The 7,047-nt window shown below is 53.1% G+C and overlaps 1 pseudogene; it reads left to right on the top strand.

Moving 5' to 3' along the window:
* The first annotated feature begins 2,125 nt into the window (after positions 1-2,125).
* On the top strand, positions 2,126-6,368 carry LOC109750754 (G-type lectin S-receptor-like serine/threonine-protein kinase At2g19130; annotated as a pseudogene).
* Positions 6,369-7,047: the final 679 nt, after the last annotated feature.

Raw genomic sequence — 7,047 nt, 5'->3', positions numbered from 1 at the left:
AGAGAAGGACACGGGTGCCACCTGCCCCGAATCCCCTACCTCTGCAGGAGAAGAGCAACCCGAGGCCGCCTGCCCCGGGACCCTTCCTGACAAACCAGCCACGAACACCGGCAGCACGCCCTGAGGAGGGACAGCGTGCTGAGCATGAGAGGGAGTGGCCACCTGCCGACTCACCTCCTCCTCTCCCCAGACCGAGATTGACGAAGCCCCAGGAACCCCAGGAATAGAACACACAGAATCCTCAAACCCCAAGGCAGGCAACACGAGCTCAAAAGCCTCCTCGGACTCAACCCGTTCACTCCACAACCTCGGGGGTGCAGAAGCGGGTTCGAAGGACCCAAATCTCAGAGTCGTCGTAGGCACCGAGGAGGGTGGAGCCGCTCCATCCCCGGTCATCGCGGGCTCGGACCCCGGTCCCTTGGACATCTGTCGTCCAGAGTCCTCGACCGGCGGCTCCATTGCTCCCGCGCTGCCGTCACCCTCGTGCATATCCACGTCGGACCCGTGAGCCGTCGCAGCCAAAATGCTCTCATCCTCAAACTCAATAACCAGATTATAAATCATGCCTCGATAAGCCCACTTAACCACTTCCGGCACATACTCAACGTTCAGAATACTAACCAGAACCCGAGCAATCCCGTGAGCTCTGGTGAACGCCATATCCACTCGCTCAGGCTTCCCCACCAAAATGCCCAAACTGGCCACAACCCGAGCATCCTGCAACGGCTTGGAGGGGGCCCTGGAAAATCGCAACCACGCCTGAGTAAGCGGCTTACCCTGAGGCTCCACCTGCTTCCACTCCTGAAACTCAAGGATGCACTCAGTTCCGAGCACTTTACACATCCCAAAACTCAGCAACCTCTGCAGATCCTCCACCGAAGGAAACTCAACTCTGAACATCTTATCAGCGAGGCTGACGAGGTCCCACTGGAAATCCCCAGGGGCCAGCTCCCGAAGCCTCTGCACGAGCTGTGTCTCAGAGACCTCCCCTCTGGTGACCTTGACAATCCCCGTAGTCATGCTCGGGGTCTCATCAGTAACCTCTCGCTCATTCAGAGACTCGAAAAACGTTAGCTCAGCACAGTAAACTCCATACATCATAAGCGACGGTGCCTGATCTCGCAGAATCCGACAGTCCCCAGAGTCGTGTGCCGGCTTACCGCAGGTATCACAAAGCAGAGCCACATACTCCGCAATGAAGTGGCCCTTGTCGCCACATCGATAACAAAGCATCTTTTCCTTCTTGCGCGCCCATTTGGACGCCCTATCAGACTCAGCCCTATCCGTCATCTCCACAGACACATCAGCCATAACCTCGTTCTCAGGAACCTGAACAGTAGCAAGAGCCGTCACCACCTCCATAGCGTGACCGGTCAGCACTGGCTCCTCGGCAGCCCCGTTATCTGTCATCTTCTCGACAACAACAGGTGGGGGCGGTGGTCGTGGACGGTATCGGCACCCTGGACCGCCCCGACCACCACGATGGCCACGGAAACCTCCTCGCTGCCGATTACCCGGATCAGAAGGCCCCTCAACGAAGCCACCGGAAGGACCCAAGAACGGCCTCTCAGCCGAACCATCGCTTTGCCATGCATAACCACGACCTCCACCCGTGGACGAAGAACCACGGTGCTGGCCATCCCCATAGGCATCGTAGCCGTCATCCCCCCATTGACCCCGGGGCGCAGCCACAGTACCACCGACGTTGGACTGCGATGGCGGAGACGGGCGAGCAATGACGTGGGGTGGAGGGGCCGGTCTAGGCAGCGGACCCGAAGCCACAGGTGGCCTTGGTGGCGCAGCGCCCCGGCCCGCAGCGGCCACCGCAGCACCGCCGGAAGCCACCGGCCGAGGACCGGAGCCCGGCCCGCCTCGCCCGCCCGACGGCAAGGCCGGAGCCGGCGGCCTCCGAACGGGCGCCCCGCCATCAAAGTGTATCGCACCAGGGCCACCCGACCCGCGTCCCGCAGCGGCCTTGGGAAGCGCCACGCCGCCACATCCAGCACCCGACGCCGGCACCGGCAGCGTGCCCCGGCCACTGCCTTGGCCCGGCGGCGGCGCCCCATTAGCCCGATTAGCCCCGCTGGGCGGAGGCGGCCGCTTTTCGGGAGGGGCGCACCTCCAGAACCAGCTATCACGCCGAGAGGAGGAATGCGGCGAGCCCGGCCAGGTCCCGCAATACGCAGGCGCGGCGCTCGACGCAACAGAACCCTAGGGCGCGGCGACGGAGTAGGCGAAGACGATCGGTACGTGCATGCGCCCCCCCCCCCTCAGTATCGATTGGAATCGATTCCGGCTGGGCCTCATACCCACCAGACCTCGGCCCAATAATGCCAACCGGCCCAACAGCTTGTGACTCGGCTCGGCCCAGGAGCAAATTCAAACGCTCCTGGCGGGCGTCTCTGATCTGAATCGCCGTGACCGCCGGCGACGATGCCACGGTCACCTCCGGCGCCGATCGAGAGCTTTTCCGGCGTGCAAACTTACGTCTCTTCACCAAAGTCCATGAATCCGGCCGAATCATATCAAAAAGGGTCAAATTCGGAAGACATACCTTAGGCAATGGACCCTTCCAGGGTCGAACCGCCGCCGCCGCCGTTCGCCGGTGAACAACTCGGCGCAACATCTCCGTTGTCTCCCCCGCATGAAGCCCGATTCTCGCCGGATCATCGACGGGGAGGATCTTGTCAACGGTTGAAGCCACCTCGTCTTCGTCGTACCCGGCGCTCAAAAAATCGCAAAGGAAGTCCGAGGGAGTCACCGATGGTGGAGACGGCGGCGCCGCCGCATCCGCATCCTCGTCTCCCTCGCCGTCAACATCTTCGGTTAGGGCCCAGAACCGGCCCCCCACCTTCCGGCGATCATCGGAGGAGATGGGCGGCGGCCCCGCGGGGATCCCGGCGGTCGTGCCACCAATCGCCCCCCGCATCGCCCGCTCGGCTCCGTTAGCTCGCCGGATCCAAGATTCCCTGTCTCTTGTTTGACCAGTTAAACCATTCTATAGTTTACACAGCGGTCATAGGGGCTTTCCCAGTCACCCAACCTGACAGCAGGGCAGCACAGTAGAATATTCTACCTGCAACCCCCATGTGGTTATGCTCTGTCCGCTCGTATGACATGCGTGATGCATGTCGTCCATGTCGTCGTCCTCTTCCAGATTTCAGAATGGATGCGTCACTCGCCAGTCCTAGTCCACAGCCACCCAACTTTGCCTCAATGTCAAGTTATAGTCCACCGCCCAAAGAGGCCAAGACCATGAATTAGCAGTGAGATGACAGAAGTAGTATCAGTCACCATATCACACTACCGTGTATTATAGGACTCTTCACCTCCAAATGTTAAAACATGACCCGGGACCGCATCCAACCTTCAACCACAATGCCTCTTGTTGCCATCCTATTCATACTTCTCATCTCCGCCTTCCACACCCCATGTTCTGCAGCAAGAAGCACGATTTTAGCCGGTGATCGCCTCACCGGCGATGACAGGCTCGTCTCTCGCAATGGCAAGTTCGTGCTCGGCTTCTTCCAACCAGGCAGTGAGTACTCCTCCCAACAGACTCCCGCTCACTGGTACATAGGCTTATGGTTTGGTAAGATACCCAAGTTAACCCCAGTATGGGTTGCAAATAGGGACAGACCAATTGTAAACCTTGAAATGTCGGAGCTCACGATCTCCGATGATGGTAACCTTGTCATCTTAAATAAAGACACCAAATCGACAATTTGGTCGACCCATGCTAATATCACAGCCAAGAACACTACAGTTGTGCTCATGGAAAATGGGAACCTCATCTTAGGAGATGCATCTAACTCATCCAACGTCATATGGCAGAGCTTTGATTACCCTATTGATGGTCTGCTCCCTGGTGCAAAGCAAGGCGTGGATAAGGTCACCGGTTTGATCCGTCACCTTGTTTCCAAGAAGAGCTTGATTGATCCAGCTCCTGGCCGTTATTGTGTGGAATTAGATACAACTGGTCCTGGCCAATTCCTCTACAAACTATGCAACTCGTCCATAGTATATTACTCTAGTGGGGAATGGAATGGTCATTACTTCAACTCGATGCCAGAAATGAATGGAGCCAATCTTTTTACATTTAAATTTGTCAACAATGACAAAGAGGAGTATTTCATAAAAAATGTTACAGATGACAAGCTGATATCTGTTAGCCTTTTGGACATTACTGGACAGGAAAAGCAACTCATCTGGGTTGAAAGTTCACAAGATTGGGTGACGGTCTTCACCCAGCCTAAAGATCAATGTGATGTCTATGCTACATGTGGACCATTCACAATCTGCAACAGCAACACAGCCCAAGTGTGTGATTGCTTGAAGGGCTTCTCAATAAGGTCACCTAAGGATTGGAAGGTAGTGGACCGATCTGGCGGGTGCATAAGAAATGTGCCACTGGACTGCGGTGCCAGGAATCAAAGCAGAAATGCAACAACTGACAAGTTCTACCCCATGACAAAGGTCAAACTGCCTGCAATGCCCATAGTTATAGAAGCTGTTGGGAGCATAGACCATTGTGCACAAGCTTGCCTAGATAATTGCTCTTGCATTGCATATTCCTACAGCAACAGATGCTCCCTCTGGTATGATGACTTGCTTAACATCAAACAAGGTGATATTGGAACTACTAGAAATGAAGAGGTTCTCTACTTACGCATCTCTGCCAAGGATGCAGAAAGTTGGAGAAATACAAAGAGAGGGAAGGGGGTTATTTGGGCTACTACTGCTGCAAGTGCCGTTGCTTTGGTTTTGTTGGCAGTTGTCATGTGGTTTCTGCTGATATGGAGGAGCAAAAGGAAGCACACTACCGGCATGTACAATAATGCACAAGGTGGCAATGGAATTGTAGCTTTCAGATACATTGATCTGCAACATGCAACCAAAAATTTCTCAGAGAAGCTAGGGGGAGGGAGCTTTGGATCTGTATTCAAGGGGTTACTAACTGACTCTACAGCTATTGCGGTGAAAAGGCTTGATGGTGTTCGTCAGGGAGAGAAGGAATTCAGAGCCGAAGTGAGTTCAATTGGAATCATCCAACACATCAATTTGGTTAAACTAATTGGCTTTTGCTGCAAGGGCAGTATGAGACTGCTTGTGTATGAATACATGCCAAATCTTTCCCTCGATGCACATCTCTTCCGCAGCAATACAAAGTTACTAAGCTGGAGTGTCCGTTACCAAATAGCCCTTGGAATTGCAAGAGGATTAGCATACTTGCATGATAGTTGCAGGGATTGTATCATACACTGTGATATCAAGCCACAAAACATACTTCTTGACACCTCATTTGTACCTAAAGTTGCAGAATTTGGTATGGCCAAATTTCTAGGGAGGGATTTTAGCAGCGTTTTGACTACATTTAGAGGAACTATAGGCTATCTTGCACCTGAATGGATCAGTGGAGTGGCCATTACACCAAAAGTGGATGTCTACAGCTACGGTGTGATGTTGCTTGAAATAGTATCAGGTCGTAGCAACAATACATGTAAGGAGAATAGCAGCACTGGTGATCATTCGTCATATTTCCCGGTTCAAGTTGCAAGGAAACTTCCTAGCGGGGGACGTTGCGGGCTTATTGGATGACAAGTTGCATGGTGATGTTAACTTGGATGAAGTTGAGAGGGTCTGCAAGGTGGCTTGCTGGTGTATCCAAGATGGCGAATCCAATCGACCGACCATGGGAGAAGTGGTTCAAATCCTCGAGGGTTTGTTAGAACTTGAAGTACCCCCAATACCAAGACTGCTTCAAGCTATTGCATGAAGGTCACCAATCACCCTAAACTATATCTCGGTCTGAAGGCAAAGCAGTACCCATTAAGGTTAAGATATGATACTTATGAGAACAACATTATGGACCTTCTTCTATGGTCCATAATCACTGCAATTTGTAACTTATTTTCTGCAACTTATCTTCGATGCATCTAAGAATTATATTTTGGGAGAGACTGATCCCATGTACTCCCTCCGTCCTAAATATAAGTCGTTTTAGCAAGCTAAAGGAGCTTGCTAAAACGACCTATATTTTGGAACAGAGAAGTATATTTGTATGGACCTGCTTCTATGGCCCATAATCACTGCAATTTGTGAGCATATATCTTCTGTTAATTATCTTTGAGGGAAGCATCCAAGGATGACATTTTGGGAGAGACTGATCCCACAATTATTTCATACTAGGACTAGCCTGCAGGAGTCTCTGTTAAATCTGTTTGTGTGCATTCTATGCTGGATGTATTGCATACGATCAGTGCTATTTAGGCAATTTAGTTGGTGAATGACCTTGTCAAAACCTAGAATCTCAAACACGATTCACCCATATTGCTAAAGAAAAAGGACAACGAAGCCGAGGGTTCCGCGATTTGGATTTACCGGTCGCCCGTTGCAGCCGCCGGTGGACGGCCCCGCCGCGACCGCTCTCGTCGGTCGGCTCCGGTATCAGGCTCGCTCGCCGCCGTCGTAGAGGACGGGGCCGCAGCGCCTCGTAGCCGTTTTGGCGGCACCGCTGTCCGCCGGAAGACCGTCGCCGTCCCGCGGTCGCATCGGCCCTGGCGGCACCGCATCAAGTATGCTTCCAGTCCCGGTGGGTCTGAACTTCCTCCCCTTCCTGGCCAGCAGCAGCAGCAGCATACGTGCGAGACAGCTTTTCTCTCTCGCATCGCTGCGCCTCCGCATTCCACTCGCAAGAGGATTCCCCGTGTATATTTTGATTGTCTAAAATTCAATATACACAAGAATCCCTCTCCAAATCTCACAGTTTTCAGCAAATGGTCTAAACTTCACAGTTTTGTTTAGACAATGTCGAACAAAGTTGAGGTTTAGACGATGTGGAGAGTCTTAGTTTAGACAATATCGAGCGAAATTTAGGCGATGTGAAACGATGAACTAGCCGCTGAAGAGCAGAGCTGGCCAAACGGTCTGGCATGGCACGCCACGCCATGAGCAATCATGCCTCGCGCTGCACTCTCAGGCCTAAGCACGTCCCCTTTGCTAATCGGGCCAAGCACTTCTAAAGCCCCTAACTCTAGAAAAGAGGGT

The sequence above is a fragment of the Aegilops tauschii genome, chromosome 1, assembly GCF_002575655.3.
Source record: "Aegilops tauschii subsp. strangulata cultivar AL8/78 chromosome 1, Aet v6.0, whole genome shotgun sequence".
In the NCBI taxonomy this organism is placed as follows: Eukaryota; Viridiplantae; Streptophyta; class Magnoliopsida; order Poales; family Poaceae; genus Aegilops; species Aegilops tauschii.
Note: the sequence above shows the minus strand (reverse complement) of the source record. Positions and strands in the feature narration are given on the sequence as shown.